The sequence below is a fragment of the Lissotriton helveticus genome, chromosome 4_1 (assembly GCF_964261635.1).
Source record: "Lissotriton helveticus chromosome 4_1, aLisHel1.1, whole genome shotgun sequence".
Classification (NCBI taxonomy): Eukaryota; Metazoa; Chordata; class Amphibia; order Caudata; family Salamandridae; genus Lissotriton; species Lissotriton helveticus.
This window is the reverse complement of record NC_136063.1, coordinates 1,820,716,849-1,820,739,037: the sequence shown is the minus strand read 5'-3', so window position 1 is coordinate 1,820,739,037 and position 22,189 is coordinate 1,820,716,849.

The following is a 22,189-nucleotide window of genomic DNA, read 5'->3' as shown; positions in this document are numbered from 1 at the left end:
TCCTCCCAAAGCTGCTTGACCCCCCTGCCTGCCTCCCGCCGTCCCGCTGGTCCTAACAACTCACCAGCGCGACCGCCGAGCGGAGTTCGGGCGGGGACTACCATTCCCGGCATCCTCTGCGGCAGTGACATCAGCCGACAGCGCCTGGAGGCGCATAAGAAGGGTGTAAGCCCCTGGCGAGTGGGGCCTCTTTCTTGCAAAGTTTCAGAATCGATCTACGGACGCTGGTCATCAGTGCCACAAGTTTCCTCCCAAAGCTGCTTGACGCCCCTGGCTGCCTCCCGCCGTCCCGCTGGTCCTAACAACTCACCAGCGCGACCGCCGAGCGGAGTTCGGGCGGGGACTACCATTCCCGGCATCCTCTGCGGCAGTGACATCAGCCGACAGCGCCAGGAGGCGCATAAGAAGGGTGTAAGCCCCTGGCGAGTGGGACCTCTTTCTTGCAAAGTTTCAGAATCGATCTACGGACGCTGGTCGTCAGTGCCACAAGTTTCCTCCCAAAGCTGCTTGACCCCCCTGCCTGCCTCCCGCCGTCCCGCTGGTCCTAACAACTCACCAGCGCGACCGCCGAGCGGAGTTCGGGCGGGGACTATGTTATAATGTGCTATTTACTAATGCAGTCTCCCCACTATAGTTCTCTGCCTGTCTGCTCCGCCTGCAGTGAGGTCACTTGGAATGTTGGGATTGGTTTGTATGTAGCTGAGATTCAGTTGGTGTAATGGGCTGAGCAGAGAGGACCTTGCTCCTGGTGGGGCATCTACAGACTTTACTAAGGATCTTATTGTCATCTTGTTACTGTGAGCCTGAAGAATTACTACGTGATTAAATCATCTTGACTTACCATCTACAAGTGTCTCTGCGCTTCCATACTTCGTTTTAACACTGGCGACGTTTTAAAAAGAACCCATACGAGCTACCTTGGAAGGATTTGACTTTTGAATCTGAAGTAGATGAAGAAGCACTTTTATAAAGAATTTAAAGATTTGAAACTTAAAGACATAAAGTAAGTATTTTACTATTTGTGGAATGGATGAAACTAGGCACCCTTAATGCCCCACCAGTGATCCTGTCAACAGTCGCCCTCAACGAAAGGTGTCAGTTTCTTCCCAATTTAAGACTATTTAAATACAGTTTTTGGACAATCTTGACATGAATTCTTAAAGCTTGATTGAGCTGTATTGTGAATTCTTTTGGTAGCTAAATTTTCATCACAGCTATTCTAGAGAGAGTAACCTAACTTACTGCTGCAATAAGAGAGACACTGCTGTTTATTTTTGTATGAGTAACCCTAAGGATTTGAAGTGTCATGATATAGCAACAGTGTTGGAAGTCTTCACTGTTTTAAAAGAAAAACGGCAAAGTTGCTTCCTCGTGTTTGATCTGGAGCTGTCTTGAAGAAGTACGATTTGGCAGTTTAAACTTAACATCAATAAACAGTGTACTGCGTTATGTGGCATGAGAGTTTGACCTCTAAACAATTTTTAGACATTTAAACCGAGCAATTAGACATTCTTGAGACAACGTGAGATTTATTGATAATTTGTGCATCTGTGGAAAACTTAACATTTTGTCTGAGTTTAAATGAGCGAGCGTCGTATTGCACTTAAGAACTTCATTTTCGGCAGATGCACACGGAGCTCAACTGCTTATGACCCCAGGGAGAGAGAGATTATAACACAGCGTTAGAAATTCATTCGATAATTTATTTGGGAGCATGTAACACGGAGCAAAGCATTTTTGCAAGACTGTAATTCAATCTGGAGCCATGCCGGGTACAAGTTTTAATTAACCAGAGTGTAATTGTAAAAGCGGTTGAAGTGCGACGTTTAAACTTAATGAAAAGTCGGTTATACACGCGCACACCTTACCTTGCATCTGATCCTATGTGGAGTGGCTCAAGAATCTTGTACTGCGTATGGGAGCTAGGATGCTCTAACGTGCCGGTAGCCACCCGAGACAACGTAATCTACGTGCCGCCATCTTGAAGGTTTGGCGCAGATATCTATTAACACACATAGTTGTGTAGGAACACTACTGGAGTCGTGGTCATGGATACTGCAGCCGCATTTCTGGGAAACTGCATGGAAGTCGTAGCACTCTTAGTGAACAGTGTCAGCAGACGTGGGGTGAGATCTTTAAAGTGTAAAATGCATCGTGTTACACTACAGAAAAACGTAATGAAGATGACATTACCAATGGAGGGTGTGTACATCAGCAAGCATGTCAGTAGATTCTTTGGACTTCTGAGGATTTATACCAATACTAACAGACTACGGGTGGAGATTGAAGACCTCAGGAATCTCGGCGAACTACAATATGGAATTCTGTAAACAACTCCCTCCATACAAATATGATCGGCGGTGACTACGTTTATTTATTTCAGTTTATTTTGTTTTGTTTCTTTTCTTCATCGGGGACAAAGTTCGAGCTCCTGTGCTTGGATGAAAGTTGATATGTGTAGTCTAACATTGCCGCAATGATTTGATTTTTTATTATGTACACAGTTTTGTCGTGTGCATGTTGGGTTGTATCTTTCAAAGGGTGGTGTGTAACTTCAAAAGGTCTCTTTCTGCTTAGTTTGTTTTGCACGTTAAATTTTTAGGACTGTTGGGATGCCTGTCTGTGTGTGTTCATGGATTTAAGGATACCTATAGTTTAGCGAGTGTGTCATGGGTTAAAGATACCTTGCTTTTTCTTTCGGTCTAAAGTAACCCTAAGTTTTTAATTTGCTTAGTGTTTATTTTCATGTTATATAGGCTGTGTGTGTTATGACAACTACTTATGTGGGGTTAAGGGATACCCTAGCTTTTTGGTTGCTTTGTTTTTGGGCTACATGGACTGTGTGTGATGGGTACACACGTGGAGAGTTACCTCTAGAGTAATGTAACTTCACATCAGTTTTGTTTATCCCCTTTGTTTTTGGAATTTCTGAGTTTATTCATACTCATTATATGATTCGAGTGTGTTTTGGAGTAAAAGGATACCCTAGTTTTGTTTTGGGTTATGGGATACCCTAGATTTTCAAGTTTTGTCTTGTGTTACTTACAATTTACTTAGACTGTGTGTGACGGGTACACACGTTAGGGGTTACTTCTAGTGTGTGTAACTTCTCCTATCAGTTTTGCTATTGTATTTTACTCTCGGTTTTTGAGATTTGTGCAGCACTTTAAGAAATTGGTGCGGTTTTGGTTTTTGATAAATTTTGTTTTGATCATTTTTTAGGAGAAGAATGTAAGGATGTATTACAATGTTTTGGTGGTGCGTCCTCTTCTTCTCTCTGTCAAAAGTGTGTTTACCATCTTGATGCATTTTTGTGTTTATGATCGTTATTAAGGGGGTAGGATGTGTTATATATTGTTTTAATGCATTCTTCTTTTCCTGACTTCTATATTTTCTGTATTTTATCTGCTTCTATTCCTGACTTGTATATTCTCTTTCCTGACTTGTGCTTTTGTATTTCCATTCCAGACTCCTGTCTTTTATCTTCTTCAATTTCGTGATTTATCTTCTTCTGTTTCGTTTGAATGTTTTTATTATTAAAAAGGGAGATGTGTTATAATGTGCTATTTACTAATGCAGTCTCCCCACTATAGTTCTCTGCCTGTCTGCTCAGCCTGTAGTGAGGTCACTTGGAATGTTGGGATTGGTTTGTATCTAGCTGAGATTCAGTTGGTGTAATGGGCTGAGCAGAGAGGACCTTGCTCCTGGTGGGGCATCCACAGACTTTACTAAGGATCTTATTGTCATCTTGTTACTGTGAGCCTGAAGAATTACTACGTGATTTAATCATCTTGACTTACCATCTACAAGTGTCTCTGCGCTTCCATACTTCGTTTTAACAGACTACCATTCCCGGCATCCTCTGCGGCAGTGACATCAGCCGACAGCGCCAGGAGGCGCATAAGAAGGGTGTAAGCCCCTGGCGAGTGGGACCTCTTTCTTGCAAAGTTTCAGAATCGATCTACGGACGCTGGTCGTCAGTGCCACAAGTTTCCTCCCAAAGCTGCTTGACCCCACTGCCTGCCTCCCGCCGTCCCGCTGGTCCTAACAACTCACCAGCGCGACCGCCGAGCAGAGTTCGGGCGGGGACTACCATTCCCGGCATCCTATGCGGCAGTGACATCAGCCGACAGCGCCAGGAGGCGCATAAGAAGGGTGTAAGCCCCGCCTCGCGGGACGCCGGGCGAAGCCCGGACCAAGGGCGGGCCCGGTTAAGCCCGTTAAAGACCGGGTAAGACTGGACTGGGCCACCTTATTAACATTTGCATTGCGAACACATTCTGTCTATCACTATTGGACTAATACCATTCTTATATCTGTTGTTATATTGTACCATCCCTGATAGTTTCGCAATCTGACCATGACAACCAGAGGTACCAGAAGTAAAACAGCACAAGGTGCCGCTCAGATAACTGGCCCAATTGACCAATTCATTTCCAGGGCTAACGAGGAAATTGACCAGGGCATAATCCTGCTGGAACGAAGGGTTTCGCAGGATTTGGCCAAGGCCAAACGATCCTCGTTGGGCTCTCTTGCTGTTGCGAAAACACCCTCATGCCCCTGGGAACCCGGCTCACTATTGGAAGTGCATGTCGAAACACACACTGTCCCATGTACTGTTGACCTGTCTGCATCTTTAGAGTTTTCAGACTCACAGTCATCTTTGCTATTGGAGAAAACCCTGGTTCTTTTTGCGAGCCCGAACAGGGAGGACTCCATTATAGCACAAAATAGGGGATTAAGGGAGGGAGCGATACCCAAACACAAGAAATCAAAAAAATCGCACAAACCGATCCACTCCAGGAAACAACCTAACAATAAAGTTTTACCCACTATTCAATCTCCAAGTCAAGCTGTTTCGATACAGCAAGAGTTAAACCTCACATCCCCTGAAACAATTAACCTTTCCACAAACGCTGCAAACCTTAGTGTCAACAGTAACGTGGGTAAATTCTGTGGTATAAATAACCAACTGCTGACTAGATTAGGGGAATTAATCAAATCTTATGTGCAACCCATTGAACAGACCCTCCTAAAAATTGAAAAGCAGATAGCAGCCCTGAGTACAGTTTCAAAAACCCAAAAGGGTATGGGTCCTGGTCAAACTGTGGTTCAAAAATCTAATCCCAAAATTAACAAGGAAGGGGCGGTAGCCACAAAACCGGCCACCGCAATATCAGCCGTACAACAAAAGCCCCCTGTCACAGTGGCGAAGAAGGGTCCTGTTACAACAAAAATCCCAACTCCTCAAAATAACTCAGGCGCCTGTTCAAGCTAAGCCACCAGGGGTACAAAATACTTTTTCTAGGGCCAGGGGGAGGGGTGGTCATCCTATTCACTTACCACCAGAAGCAAGTCCATACGTGGTGATTATGACCGGGGTTCCTGAGCTGAGTACAAACATGGAAGAACCAGGCTGGTCTCTAAGAAACAAAGTATTGCACTGGCTATCCGTCAACAGACCTCTTCCACCGTACGCAGCCAATAGAGTATCAATGGTCCGCAGGGTCCCTTGGATAGGCAAAGAGCCGAAAAGAATCCAGGGAGACTGCGTCATTGTTAATTTTGACGACCCACACACAGTTGAGCATATTTGCTCCTGGGGTACGCAAGCAACAAACGACGGGATAGATACTAAAAGACTTTCTTACTTCTGTCCGCCAATACCCCGATATAATGAAGGACCAGAATGGAACTGGACTCAAGTAGGAAATTGGGACAGAAGAAGAGACTGGGTTGACTGGCCAGGCTACGGAGGTAAAGAAGTTGCTCCATCTTTGGGATGGAGAGGTGTTCCACTAGCAAATAGATTTGACTGCCTGGAAATGGTGGATTGACCACCAGTCCTTAATAGCCAGGATAGTACAGATCTCGCCCTTCTCGAGCCCAAATTATTGTAACCAGCCATCCGCTCTTTGGGATTACATCCTACAAACGGTATTTTAGTTACAACGGCAGAATCCAGATCAATATCATCACCCTCTTCTGCAGAAATGGCCTATGAATCATTAATGTCCTCAGTTGTAATAACATCTACCGAGCCCCCTGGTATTTCCAGGCAAGCAGTTCTCCCAAGTCCAACAGACCCCGATCTATTGCTTGATAATTCTGTCAACTGTGACGACCATTCTGAATTACACTTCATCGTCTCATTACCACACTCACCCCCATGGCCAGGTATTCTAGCTTCTGTTGCCCCCTCTAATACAAGTAATCCGGCAAACCCTAATCGGATGCTTTCTGTTCTATTTTGGAACGTAGCAGGTCTCCGCTCCAAGATAAACCACAAACCATGGCTAGACACAGTAAATGCACACCAAATAGTATGCTTACAGGAAACCTGGGCCACTGAGCCCATACACATCCAGGGTTACAAAACATACTATGTCCCAGCTAGTATTACAACTCATGGTAGATCCAAGGGAGGACTAGTAGTATACTTTTCAAATAATCTACCATCAACGAACGTAACTGTCCTCCTTACCAGCTTGAACTTTCAAATTATAATGGTCTCATTTAACAAGTGCACTTTGCACTTTTTTATTAATTTTTATAACAACCTTCAGCCCGATGAATGTGTCAAAACTTTAATTGAAATCACATCTTTTATAAAAGAACAACGAAACAAGTACCCCTCTCTTACCTGCTATGTGATTTAGGGGGGGGATTTTAACGTTCCTCTGTGCAATAATTATAAGAAAAGATCTGTGGTCTCCAAGATGAAAATGGTTGCTCTCTGACCCACTTTACACATTCGTATCTAGGTAATACCCTGAATGAGTGTATTTTCTCCTTGGAGCTGGATTATGCAAATGACCTTGTGGATCCACCCGTTGAATTTAAACCTACATTTCACGGTAGGTGTCTGTCAAGTCTCATTGACTTTATTCTATGCTCCCAAATACTAAAGGGTCAACTGCATTCATTTAAAACAGGTTCTGATATATCCAGTGACCACTTTCCAAATAGTGTCATCCTGTCAATCAATACTGCTCTACCTCATCTTACCAGGGTCAGCTTATTAAACCAACAATCTTTGTCCATGGACAAAGTAAATGGCTTTTCCGTAAAATGGTCCAAAGTTGACCCAGAAGTAATTACTGGCAGAGTTATTCCTAAAGCCCTTCCATGGATGAATACCTGTCTGGCAGAAGATTCCTCACCCCAGCTGATCATATCCAGTTTTCTGGAGATCTTAAAAATTATACGGGCAGAATTATTTCGTCACCACAAACCTCGGAAACAGGAATCCAAAGGTTGGTTTAACTCAACCTGTCGTAAATCCTTATCCGCCCTAAAAAGAGCCCTTCACAGTCAACACAGAGACACTGATGAGATAGCCAAACTTAGAAGGGTTTACAAATTGGCACAACATAATCGCAAAAAGGAAATAAAGAAAAATCTTTGGGCCCAATTGCATGAGAGCTGCCTACGCAAAGACAGCTCCTTGTTTTGGCGCACAGTCAAATCATCCTTTTTGGTAGACGCCACAGCTTCTCAACACCTAGATGTGGCAGTGACGGCCGATGAGTGGGTGGCTCACTATTCAAGGATATTTGGAGGTTCCTCCGTCGACACTATAACTGTGGCTCAGATGGAAAGCGAACGTATTGGGGACCAAATATTTCCGATTGACCTCTGTTTTGACCATAACGAGGTCATTAACGCACTATCATCTTCCAATACTGGTAAGGCACCCGGCCCTGACGGGGTTCCACTAGATTTCTTTGTAAGCAATATGGAACTCTGGTCACCCCTTGTCACCCAGGTAATGGCAGCAGTCACAAAGATAGGCCTAATAGATTCTTGGTCTTCTTCTATCCTGCTCCCAATCTTTAAGAAGGGTGAATGCAATAACCCAGCCTGTTACAGGCCCATCTCCCTCCTGGACTCCCTAGGGAAAGTCGCTGGTCGACTGATCTTGGAACGTCTCCAGGACTGGGCGTCTGGGAATAACATTCTCACAGACCTCCAGTATGGATTCCAGGAGGGACTTGGTACTGTTGAGCAGGCATTGAATCTAACCCTTCTTATAGGCAAATACGTAGGGGCAAAAGGGGGTAATCTGTATCTAGTTTATGTCGATCTTAGCGCAGCATTTGACTGCGTGATACATTCTAGGCTGTGGTCTATTCTCAGTTAATTGGGGGTAGATCCTCCTCTTATCCAATTTCTCCGCGAACTCTATTCCAATGCTACTGCTTGCGTGAGATATGGGATTGGTGGCGAACTATCCCCATCCTTCCCAGTAAACAAAGGAGTTAGACAGGGCTGCGTCCTGGCCCCCTTCTTATTTAATCTTTATACTAATGGGCTGGAATCGGCCATGTTAGCAGGGAGCCAGGACCTTCCATCTATCAATCACCGCCCTATTCCCGCGCTACTTTATGCGGATGACTCTGTAATCCTAGCAAGAACACTAGTGCAGTTACAAAGACAGTTGGATAAATACTGTCAGTTTATGCTTTCCCTCGGGTTGAAAGTAAATAAAAATAAAACCTTTGTTATGCACATCGGCCCCAAGGCGAAGAACCCAAAACCTGTTTTCATAGAACAAGCTAGATTGGAATGTACCAGGGAATATCCCTATTTAGGAATTTTAATGGACGACCAATTATCCTGGAAACAAGCTATGATAAGTAAAAAGTTGCTCTATCAGAGAGCAACTTCAGCTCTTGTTTCCTTCTCGAGAAAATTGGGCAAACCTGCCGAGTTGCTTAAAATCTATCATGCCAAATGCCATAGCGTAGCAACTTATGGCGCAGGTGTTTGGGGCTACGCTCCTTTAGATAACTTACAAAAGGTTCAAAACGGGTTCTTAAAATACATTTTGGCACTTCCTCAAAGTGCCCCAATATACGGTTGCCACATCGAGCTGGGCATCGACTACCTGACAGATAACATCAGATGCCAGCCGATCCTTTTATGGCACCGTATTTGGAATAAACCGCAATGCCATCTAACCTGTTCACTAATAACCGATTGCTTATCCCTGGCACATTGGCGCAAAATTCCCTGGCTATTTTACGTTTCCAATTTCCTCAAGGATTTGAACTGCACATCCTACTTCTCTGAGCCTATTTCAATATCAGACATTACCAGGAAGGCCCTGAAAAATCTGTGTTTAAACCACCTCAGAGATGTGCGTCTTTCCCAAGAAGTAATTAAACCATCTAATGTGCAGATCCTAATGGTTCAATCCTCTCCTGGTATTCAGCCATATTTAACTTTTTTCTTAACCAACCATGAAAAATATGTTTTGACCAGGTTTCGTTTTAATTCTTTTTTTCGCCTTGTTACTTTCCCCAATGAACTGAACTGGTCGCATGATTTGATTAAATGTCCTTGCAACGGAATATCATCCCAGTCCACAATGCACATAACTTTGTTCTGCCGACATTACGAGCAACCCCGCAAGCGCTGGATCATTCCCCTTCTTTGTGAAATGGGCTTGAGAACCTGTCGGCCTGCTTACTTGGCCCTGCAGTTACTAGATTCTCAAAACGCCGCCAAATGTGTAGCCTGCTTCTTAAAATCGTGTTTAAAAATTCGCTGTAAAGTCTGAGCTACTGATTATACGATGCCATGCTTCCTTGTACACCATTTTTAACAATCATTTTTTTATTAAATGTTTTTAAATGCCTAACTGTTTTTATCTGTTTTATAACATTGTGATTTAAACATGTATTGCAATTGTATTTATGTACTTTTTATGGTTCTGTTATGTGATAACCGAATAAAAGTTTTGATACGATGATACGATACAGCGCTATTCCGGAAATAATTTTTAAAACCATGACACCTTTCCCTGAAGTACAAAATCATACATATTCTCGACAGTGGGGCCCATATCACCGCGAGTCACTCACAAAACACTTACACACTACTTCATGGATCGGTGAGATTCAAAGGAGAGCTGCTGTATGATAGTTCAAGTTCAAGTTCAGAATTTGTATAGCGCACTACTCACCCAGAGGGTCTCAAGGCGCTTGAGGGAGGAGGGGGGAGTACTTTACTTATCGAATATCCAAGTTTTAAGTTGCTTTCTGAAAGAGAGGTGGTTCTGTGTAAGGCGGAGGTGGGTGGGGAGAGAATTCCAGGTTTTGGCCGCTAAGTAGGAGAAGGATCTTCCCCCCCATGGTGGATTTGTTGATGCGCGGAATAGCGGCTAGGGCCTGATTGGACGAACGGAGTTGGCGGGTGGGGGTGTAAAAGGACAGGCGCGTGTTAAGGCATTCGGGTCCTAGGTCGTAAAGGGCTTTGTGTGCATGGGTGAGGAGTCGGAACGTTATCCTCTTGTTGACGGGGAGCCCGTGGAGGTCTTTCAGGTGACCGGAGATGTGAGCTTGGCGGGGGATGTCAAGTATGAGTCTGGCTGAGGCGTTTTGGATGCGTTGGAGTTTTTTCTATAGTTTGGCTGTGGTTCCTGCGTAAAGGGTGTTTCCGTAATCCAGTCGGCTTGTGACCAGTGCGTGGGTGACCGTTTTTCTTGTTTCGGTGGGGATCCAACGGAATATTTTTTTGAGCATGCGTAGGATGTTGAAGCATGATGAGGAAACGGCGTGGAGTGTCTAAACTATAACTGGATATTTATACTATTTACACCTGCAGATTGAATGAATTTACCATGGTTTTTTTTATTATCAGAACATTTATTTAGACTCGCCACCACTGTGGTCGACGAATCTGCAGGTAAAAAATTAGGCGTAGGAAAACTCAAGACCAGCTTAATTCTCCATTTATCTAATTTCTATTAAAGGGAAATTTAACATGTCTAAAAGTTTATTCACTTTATTTATTTCTTTATTCAAAAACGACATTTAAAGGAATAAGAGTTTTGTCTCAAACAGTTAATTTCATTTATTTTTAGAAAATTCAGAAATAGACATTTTATTTAGATTTCAGAAATGCAAGTATTAGCAAAAGACCGATAGTTCCCAAAATTCATTTTTCTCTCCTAACTTCCCTAACTAAAACCCTCAACTAAAGTGCATCTCTCATTCAAAGAAAATAGAAATGATTCAGAGTCTTACATCTCAGGCAAATCAGCATACTGGCAGCATCTCGGGAGGAAATCGAAAATAAGTTTTTTCCTCAGTAAAACCAGCCCTTTTTAGGGCTCGCCTGCTGATGCGCTTCTGCGCATAGCTGGCGAAGCTCTATTGTGGCTTATCCAGAGTTTAACCACCACTGGCGATTCCACTGGCGATTCCATGCAGTGCATGTGCTTTTTAGGTCATTGCGCAAGCGCAAGCCCTAAAAAGCGCGTGCACAATGCCACCAGCCGCCTGCATGCCTGCCTCGCATTACCACATCACCACATCAAAGGCAGCCCTCCCAGCGCATTTCTCACCCCCTAATTATTCACGGCCGGCCGGCCGTACTTTCAGTTTCACTTAGCGGCCGTGTCTCCTTTTAAAACTTGTTTAACTTGTTTCTTTGAGGTATGCTTCAGGCTTGTTTACATTGTCTACCCCCAGCTGCTGCTCAATTTCTGTTCTCTTCCCTAATGCATCGCTCGCTCTAATCTTGTAACCTCAACCCCTCCACTAAGTTTCGTTTCCTCTCTCTGCCTCGCTCTCCTTGAGTTTCATTTCTCCAGCTTTCTAAACTCATTGGGATGGGCACTGTTTATTAATGGTCTAAGACATTCCTCCCTGTTATCCACCTCCAGGCCCCCCCCCATCCTGCACCCATCCTAGCTCTTCGGCCAGCTCCCAGGGTTACAGTGAACGGGCTCAAACTCTCTCACCATTAACCCTTTAATGCCACTTTAAACGTTCCCTTTCGGACTGCAGGTTTCACCCGAGGGCTAGAGCAGGAACATTGCAATTATGTGTGTATTCCTGTTTTAAAAATGTTTTGCTACGTACAGTGGTAAAAACGCTTTTGGTTTTCAGGGACACTTGTGAAGTGTTGGAGGAACGCTCCGTCTCTGTCCTTCGTGCCAGATCCAACTTCCCCTCCCCAAGTACATCTCTTAACCTCTTAGTCTGTAACATAAGGGCCAGGAAAGGGAACTTTCTACTGCTGAACGTTGAGTGCATGTCATTAGGGAGGCGTTTTCAAGGTCTGCATTCAGCAGTGATGTAAAAGCTGTCCTTGAAACCAAAAACCTTGAGAATCCTTTTTTCATGCGCCAAATAGAAATGAATGAACCCCCATTTCAATGGTTAGTTAGCAATGATACCTTTATCGCTGTTCCATCAAATAATGTTTTGTCTTCTGAATTCCAAAAGCTGCATCTTGTTAAATATATGCCTTAGTGACTTAAATCTGGCCTGTTGTAAAATTGAGAATTTGTGAGACCAGTACCGCTGAATATTTTCCTATTAAGTGGACACTGACTGCACGTATTTAATATCTGTGGCGCTTATAAAAGGCTGAGGCTGCCCATGTCGTTTACAGAAATTGCTTCCCGCACTTCACCGCCAGCAAAAGCTACGTTCCAATATAATATTTTTCCCTCCTCCTACGTTCTGAGAAAAGTCTCCAAACATCTGGCAGACAAAAATGGAAATGGTAGAAACAAAGCTCAGCCTTGGTGCAAACAGCTGCATACAACAGAATATGAAACTCAAGAATTGAAGCTCTAAAATGTGACCGCAAGAGTGACTAGGTAAGATTACAGGGACACTACCACAATCACTCAGGGACACCACCATACAGTTCTACCGATGCACCCACCACACAGCTCCACCGATGCACCCACCACACAGCTCCACCGATGCACCCACCACACAGCTCCACCTACACAGCTCCACCGATGCACCCACCACACAGCTCCACCGATGCACCCACCACCCAGCTCCACCGATGCACACAGCTCCAACGACACAGCTCCACTGATGCACCCACCACACAGCTCCACTGATGCACCCACCACACAGCTCCACCGATGCACCCACCACACAGCTCCACCGATGCTCCAACTAAGCTCCACCAATGCACCCACCACACAGCTCCACCAATGCACCCACTAAGCTCCACCGATGCACCCACCACACAGCTTCACAGATGTACCCATCACAGAGCTCCACCGAGGCACCCACCACACAGCTCCACCGATGCACCCACCACACAGCTCCACCAATGCACCCACCACACAGCTCCACCGACGCACCCACCACACAGCTCCACCGATGCACCCACCACACAGCTCCGCCGATGCACCCACCACACAGCTCCACCGATGCACCCACCACACAGCTCCACCGACACAGCTCCACCGATGCACCCACCACCCAGCTCCACCGATGCACCCACCTCCACCGACACAGCTCCACCGATGCACCCACCACACAACTCCACCGATGCACCCACCACACAGCTCCGCCGAGGCACCCACCATACGGCTCCACCAAGGCACCCACCACCCAGCTCCACCGATGCACCCACCACACAGCTCCACCGAGGCACTCACCATACAGCTCCACCAAGGCACCCACCACACAGCTCCACCGATGCACCCACCACACAGCTCTACCGAGGCACCCACCACACAGCTCCACCGATGCACCCACCACACAGCTCCACAGATGCACCCACCACACAGCTCCACCGAAGCACCCACCACACAGCTCCACCGATGCACCCTCCACACAGCTCCACAGATGCACCCACCACCCAGCTCCACTGATGCACCCACCACACAGCTCTGCCGAGGCACCCACCACCCAGCTCCACCGATGCACCCACCACACAGCTCCACCGAGGCACCCACCATACAGCTCCACCAAGGCACCCACCACACTGCTCCACCGATGCACCCACCACACAGCTCCACCGAGGCACCCACCACCCAGCTCCACCGATGCACCCACCACCCAGCTCCACCCACACAGCTCCACCGATGCACCCACCACACAGCTCCACCGATGCACCCACCACACAGCTCCACCGAGGCACCCACCATACAGCTCCACCAAGGCACCCACCACACAGCTCCACCGATGCACCCACCACACAGCTCCACCGATGCACCCACCACACAGCTCCACCGAGGCACCCACCACACAGCTCCACAGATGCACCCACCACACAGCTCCACAGATGCACCCACCACACAGCTCCACCGATGCACCCACCACACAGCTCCACCGATGCACCCACCACACAGCTCCACAGATGCACCCACCACCCAGCTCCACCGATGCACCCACCACACAGCTCCGCCGAGGCACCCACCACACAGCTCCACCAATGCACCCACCACACAGCTCCACCGATGCTCTAACTAAGCTCCACCAATGCACCCACCACACAGCTCCACCAATGCACCCACTAAGCTCCACCAATGCACACACCACTCAGCGCAACCACAGCATCACTCAGCGCAACCACAGCATCACTCAGCACCACCACAGCATCACTCAGCGCAACCACAGCATCACTCAGCGCAACCACAGCATCACTCAGCGCAACCACAGCATCACTGGTTCAAATATGTTCTTTCAATGTTTCAAGCTGTTTTCAAGCTTTCTTGCTTTATTACAAATCACAAAAAGATGTTAATATTTCACTTCTGTTCTTGGATTTTCGTCACAATAAAAAACACTGAACATAATCTTCACAAAAGTTATTTACAAAAGTTTAAGCTATTGCCATTACAAATTAAATAAATTATTTAGGTATTTATTATTTTAAAAAATTAAAAGCCATTGTTATTTGTAATATCAATACATCTAAGTCACGTAAATACAAAACATGTTGCATTACAAATGCTATAGGTGTTTGCGAAAGTTATAACTATTGGCATTGTAAATGACAAAGCTATTAATTTAGCTATTTTAAAAAATAACACATAAATAAAAAAAATGTCATTTATAAGACCAATAGCTCAAACTTTCCTAATGCGAGCCCTATTGCATTTCCAATGCTCGTTATACCTTTTTCCCTACCTCTATCTAAAAGAGTAACTTTCAGCATAAATTAAAGTTCTGATTGGACAATTTTGGGGTGGATGAGCATCACCTCATCATTACAATATTCGTTTTTCTTTCGTCAGCTACATTTTAAAAGGTTCTTTGTTTAGGCAACGTCCGGCCTAGTCACGTTCTCAATTAGCAACTTCATGAGATCTTCTCACGTTCAGAACCATTGTGCTCATCCTTTTTGGCAGCCATCTGGACTTCCAGGCCACACCGTCCTTGAACTACATTCACTTCAGGCACAAGCAGCTCGCATTCGAACTTGGTTGCGCATGCTCAGTTCATCTTCTATTCGCAGTTTAATATAGCAGCCATGTTTTCACTAGGTCTCACAGGCCAGAATGGGAACTATCATAGAAACAAACACAAACGAACGTTTATTTTGGAAATCTAACCCTTCTGTTTACCTCCCCCCTTACTAAGGTTTTCCCTATTAGTAGTTACCTAGTGAAATAAGAAACATTTAGGCGTAATATGCTCACCTGTCTTCATGTTTTGCCACAAAATACGTAAACAAAAAGCACATTTATGCCGCATTTCATTATTTCAAAGCTGCTTATTAGTTTAGGACACAACAAAATCACGTAATTAGTTAATTATGATTGCAACATAAGCAAAATTAGTTCCCACGTATGTCTGTGTAGGTGCACTTTTTATTCTACGTTGGTTAATTTCACACATCACTCAATTAGTTCAAGTTATGATTATGGAAGTGTGATTTTACAAGGGGTACACAAACATTTGTTTCTCCACCTTGCTCCATTAACTCCCCCCTTTGGTGATTTTATCACCAAATATCTCCCGAAAATTTGCACATTTTATCAAAACATGTTTCAAGTTCTTCAGATTAGTATGAATTTATACTCTAGTATCTTTTTCTCTAGTCTCTTTAAAGACCGTTTCTCGGAACTCCTCCATTTCTATATCACCTTTTTCTCTCTCTCTTTCTCGTTTTTCTTGGATTATTTTCTTTAATGACTTTCTAACATTCCTTCTTTTTCTGTACAAGCAACATAATCTTATCATTAAAATCGCTAATACTATCACTGTTACTGGAATTAGTATTTTGCCTATAATTGAACTACCTATTTCTTGAAACCATGGTTTAACTGCTGTAAAACTTTTACCAAGTTGTTCAAAGATATCATCAACCTCCAGTGGTTCAATTTCTCTATGCAACTCTGTAATATTTGTGATGTACTTTTCAATGTTTTGACTTTTGTCTGGAATACAGGTGCAGCAGTGCTGTACCTTCAAAATTCTACAAACTCCTCCTTCTTTTGCTAATATTATGTCAAGAGCAAGGCGATTTTGCATTACCATAGTTCTCATAGCAATCATTTCGGTGTTTACCATTAGGAATCCACCTGCTGTGTCTGTTGACAAACGATCTACTATCGTTGACAATCTTCGAATTCGATTTGCATTGAAAGATATTCCCACTGCTGGTATCAGTGCTCCAAAAATATCACCTATTATTTCTATTACACTCTCCCTTTTTCTACGACTTAAAGGTTTACCTATCTCATGTATGCCATTAGTACCTCTATCTACATGAAAGATTTTAGGATAGACCAAGCCCACGTAGCAATTCCCATACCAGTGGTCAGTTAATCTATAATAAGCCTTGTTTCCACAAATGAAATAAATACCAGGAAAAACTGGATCTTTTCCCCCTTTAAATCCCCAACCCCCTTGGATTCTATAAGTATCTTTACATTGACTTGCTCCCACAAAATAATTGTCATACACAGTGTTGTCTCTCCTAATACAAAATTTGCCTAACAATGGAGTGTCTATATTTATAGCTACTTTCACATTTCTTTCATCAAGATTTTCGTCATCAAATGTCCAATATTTAGATTTCTCATGCTTTACTTTTTCTTTACGTTTATAGGCGATTCTTCTTTCCTCAACCATATCTAAAAATGCTTTCTCTTCCACTCTCATTTTACATGTCAAATTATTTTAAAAGCGTAATCATGGCTCAATTCATCTATTTCTAAAAATAATTCTCCCATAACTTTGGCAGGTTTTTTCTTATTCAGTGCATTATCGATTTTCAATTTTGCAAAAACTTAATCTGAATTAGAATAATGATATTCTAATTTTCCTGTTTGATAAAACAGGCTTGCAATCACACTACACATGACTCCATATGCAAGCGGAAAGTGGTGATATGTCACCCCTATGGAAACAGATGCAGGTAACTTTACACATACATAACAGTCACTAGCATCCATTGTCATAACATATTCAGATAACAATCTCGAAAATGTATTTTTAATGAAATCACTCATAGAACGATCCTGATGTATTTCTGGTCTATATACATGCTGCTTGTTAGACTTTGACTCCACATTTTGTTCACCTGAACTCACATTGTGTTTTAACTTCACTAAGTTATCCTGGAAAGGAATGACAATAGCAAAAATTATCCATATCAATATTAGTAATCCAGTACATATTAAACATGATCTACACCATTTTCTAAAAATAGAACATTTCGTTTTATGATCATTAGTAGACATTTTTTTTTTTTTACACAGCAAGTTTTTCTAACAAGTTTTCTTCGACCTTGTGTCACCTACAAGCTTTTATTTTTCACTTAGAGTGCCCTTTCTTTTATCGGGATTTCAGGTTGTACCTTTACCTTATCTTTTGATCAATTACCACTTTTCTCTGTGATTCAGTTCTTTACTCACTTTTCCCATTTGTCTTTGGGCAGTTCAGATTCTCTTGACTGCTGTTTACTTCTTCAATTGGAGGCAGTATTATATTTATTTATTTATTTATTTTTGATATTTGTAAAGCGCATCGTTTACCCTTGGGCGTCTTGGCGCTGATAAAAACCATTTATCTGTGACGGTCAACATAAGGAAGTGATGATCATTGGGCAAATAGCCAGGTCTTTAAGAGCTTGCGGAATTGGAAAAGAGAGGGGCTAGCCCTGATGTTCTGGGGAAGCGTGTTCCAGAGCCTTGGGGCGGCCACCAAAAAGCGCCGGTCGCCCCAGGTGACGGTTTTCGTGCGAGGAATGACCAGTTGATTGAGGGTAGCTGATCGTAGAGCTCTGTTCGGTTTGTATTGTTGTAGTTGTTCCTTCAAAAAGTGAGGACCTTGGTTGTTGAGTGCTTTGAACACAATACAGAGAGACTTAAAGTGGATTCTGTTTCGCACCGTGAGCCAGTGGAAGTCCTTTATATTGTTGGATATAGATTCAAATTTTGTCTTGCCCGAAAGCAGACGGGCGGCTGCATTCTGAATAGTCTGCAGTTTGGTAATTACTCTGGACTGAGCATTAAGGAAAAGACCATTGCAATAGTCCAGAGACGAGAGGACAAGAGAGGAAATCAGAGTTTTGATGGCTGAGTCAGGAAGAAAAGGACGTATTTTCCTTATCATCTTTAACTTCAGATGTGCTATGGATACTGTTCTGTTGGCATGATCCATGAAGTTAAGACCCTCGTCAAAGATGATGCTGAGGTTCCTGACTTTAGCAGTTGGAGTGGGAGGAGTGCCAAAAGCTTCTGGCCACCAGCTTGATGGCCAGGCTGGGGAAAGGGGTCCGAAAATAAGTACCTCAGTTTTCTCTGAGTTTAATTTGAGGCAGTTGGTAGCCATCCATTCTCCTATACCCAACAATATGTCCATTCAGGTGATTTGTACTTCTGATTTGGTCTTCTCACTCTTTTTGGCTTTGGACAACTTCTATTCTTTTTCCCAATGACTCTCTTTGACTGGTTATTTCATTAACTTGGTCCTCTGGTTCTCTTTCTTTGTTAACCAGTTTGAATCTCAGTCCATCATTTCCTTTAGGCCAATTATCTCGTTTACAAACTCTTTTTGTCTTAGGCTCCGTGGTGTTATGTTCCACTCTCCAAGCCCTTTTTCTTGGACTCTTTCTCAATGAAGTTTCATCTGGACTGTCGTCAGTCTCACTTTCAGTGTCTTCGACAGTTTTATTTATGACAAACTTTACAATATCTTTCTCTTTTTCAGAGTCAGTTTTCTCTTTTGACAGTTCTTTCACTCCGTTAGGAACATTTCCATAGCTGGTACTTGGAATCTCATCCTTATCGTGAGTTTTTCCTTCTTTTCCAGTGTCAAGGATTTTCGTTCCTGCTTTCAGACTGTTCTTCAGAATTTTCTTGATAACCAGTTTTATCTTTGCTTTGCTCAGTGTCCTTACTGGTGTTATTCTCTACCAAGTCTCGATCTTCAGATTGATCCTAAGAATTCGGTACTTCAACAATTTCTCCTTCTCCTTCAGACGCAGAGCTAGCATCTGATACTTCCAGATATCGACATTCCTGTCGATCTTCAGTATCTGGACTTCTCTCTGGTTTACCTTCAGAGTCAGAATCAGTTGTTCTTTCACCTTCTTCGTTTGGATTTTCAGGTTCAGGCACACGGATAGTATGGCTTGCTTGTACCCATCTTTTTTCTCCGGCGCACTTAACTGCAGTGGTGCTAACCAATATGACCTGTCTCGGTCTCTGCCAACGAGACACCAAACAGTTTCTTCTGAGGTGTACCTTTATGGGGACCCAGTCTCCAGGAACTAGATCATGTGCTGGATTTTTCTCTTTTGTGTTCGATTCAGTTCCCACCTGATGGAACACAGATGTCACCACGTCAGACAGGTTTTTGCAGTAATCCAGTATGATGTCATCATTTATAGTTAACAATTTATCAACTGGCACAAATGCTTGTCTCATCACCCTGCCCATTAGGATCTCATGTGGACTCAGTCCAGTTTTTCTGTCAGGTATGCTTCTTAAGGTCATCAAAACAAGTGGCAAGGCATCTGGCCACTTCAGTCCTGTTGCCAAGCACATTTTTGCAATCCTGTTTTCAATTGTGCCGTTTACTTGCTCAACCACTCCTGAAGCCTCAGGTCTGAAGGCACAATGCAGTCTCTGGCGAATATCCAGTGCGTCACATACCATCTGCATGAGTTAATTCTGGAAATGTGGGCCACGATCAGTTTCAATGGTCACTGGGAAATCGAACCTAGGGATGATTTTATGTAGATGTAACTTTGCAACAGTTAACCCAACGTTCCTCCTCGTGGGGAAGGCCTCTACCCATCGGGAGAACAAACAGATGATCACCAAAACATATCTGAGTCGGTTACAAGGTGGAAGTTCTATGACATCCAACTGCATGCGTGTAAATGGACCTCCCTCCCGTCCTATGGTTCCCAAACTCACAATTGTTCTTCTGTTTGGATTAAACTGCTGATACACAAGACATCTTTGACATAAGCTTTCAGCAATCATTCTGAACTTTGGATTGTACCATGTTTGTCTAAATAAGCAAAGCATGGCATCTCTCCCAATATGAGCTTGACCATGGTACATTCGGGCCATATTTGAGATCATGCTATCGGGCATTACTGGTCTCTCATCTTTGTAAACCCAGATTTCATCTTCCTCTCTTTGTCTGCATCCTGCTTTTAACCAGACAATTTTCTCTTCCTCATCAACTTCTTCCTGCATTTGCCTCACTTCCTGCCAAGTTTCAACTACTGTGGTTAGCATTAAAGGACTTGAAACATGCTCCTTTTCCCTGTCCCAATTGATGGATGCAAGATTTTCAGCGCAGCATTTGGCAATTGAGTCTACATACCTGTTACCTTGGGTGATGTAGTCATCCCCCTTTTTGTATGCTGCACACTTCACCACAGCTATTTTGTCAGGCAGTTGAATTGCATCAATCAACATTCTCACGAATTCTGCATTACATATGGGGGATCCTGCAGAAGTCAAATAACCTCTTTGGGACCAAAGCTGTCCGTAGTAATGGACAACCCCAAATCCATACTGACTATCAGTCACTATGGTAACCTTGATTTCTATTCCCAGTTCACATGCTCAAATCAAAGCAATCAGTTCTGCTATTTGCGCAGAACGAATCCCTTTCAGACAAGAAGCTTCTTGTACATCTGCTACTGTGCAAACGGCATATGCTGCACTCAAAGCACCGCTATCTGTTCTCAGACACAAACCATCTACAAACATCACATAATCAGATTCAGGCAATGGCTCATCTCTGATGTCTGGGCTTGGTTTTGTACAGTATTCAAGGACATCTAAGCATTTGTGATCAACCTCATTTCTCACTTCGGTTTCCATGGTATCAGGCAATAATGTGGAAGGGGTTACATGTATGCATCTAGAGATTTTCACATTTTCTGCTCCCAGGATTGTCTTTTCGTTTTTTGTCATCCTATTGTTGGTCAGGTACTGTGTTTTTGTCCTAGTAAAGAGAATCTCCACAGAATGAGGTACATACACCTTCACAGGAAATCCCATCACTATCCCTTCACTTTGTTCTATACTGACACTTGTAGCTGCTACTGCTTTCAGACAACCTGGCAACGCTTTTGCAACAGGGTCTAGAACAGCTGAGAAATACGCAATTGGCTTTCTCAGTTTTCCATGTCTCTGAATCAGTACTGACAAAGCACATCCTTCTCGTTCACTGCAGTACAATTCAAATTCTTTTTCATAGTCAGGCATCCCTAAAGCTGGTGCTTCACATAGACTCGTTTTTAACTGTTCAAATGCTTCCATCTCAGTTTTAGTCAGTACTATAGGGTCCCTGATATCTGCTCTGGTTAATCTCTGCAATGGCTTTGCAATCAGTGAGAATCCACTAATGCACTGTCTACAGTAACCTACCATTCCCAGGAATATTCTTACTTGTCTTTGAGTTTTTGGTGGCTGCATTCCTTGTATTATTTTGATTCTTTCTGCAGTAACTTGTCTGATTCCTTTGGCAATCTTATGACCTAAGTATTGCACTTCTTTCTGACAAAATTGTAATTTAAATGGAGACACTTTATGTCCCTCTTCTGCCAAATGATTCAGCAATGCAACGGTATCCGTTACACATGCATCTTTTGTCTTTGATGCCACTAGGAGATCATCAATATATTGAACCAATACAGACTCTCCAGGCATGCTCAAACTTTCTAATGATTTCTTTAACAACTGATTAAAGATAGATGGACTTTCAGTATACCCTTGAGGAATTCGGCACCATGCCAAGATACGATCTCCAAATCTGAACGCAAATATTGGCTGGCTTTCTGGGTGCAATGGAACTGTAAAGAACGCATTACACAGATCGATCACAGTGTACCATTCTGCATCATGGAGAATTTGATATAAAATCACTGCTGGATTTGGTACAATCGGACAACATGGGACAACTATTTTATTAACCTTTCTCAAATCTTGTACAATTCT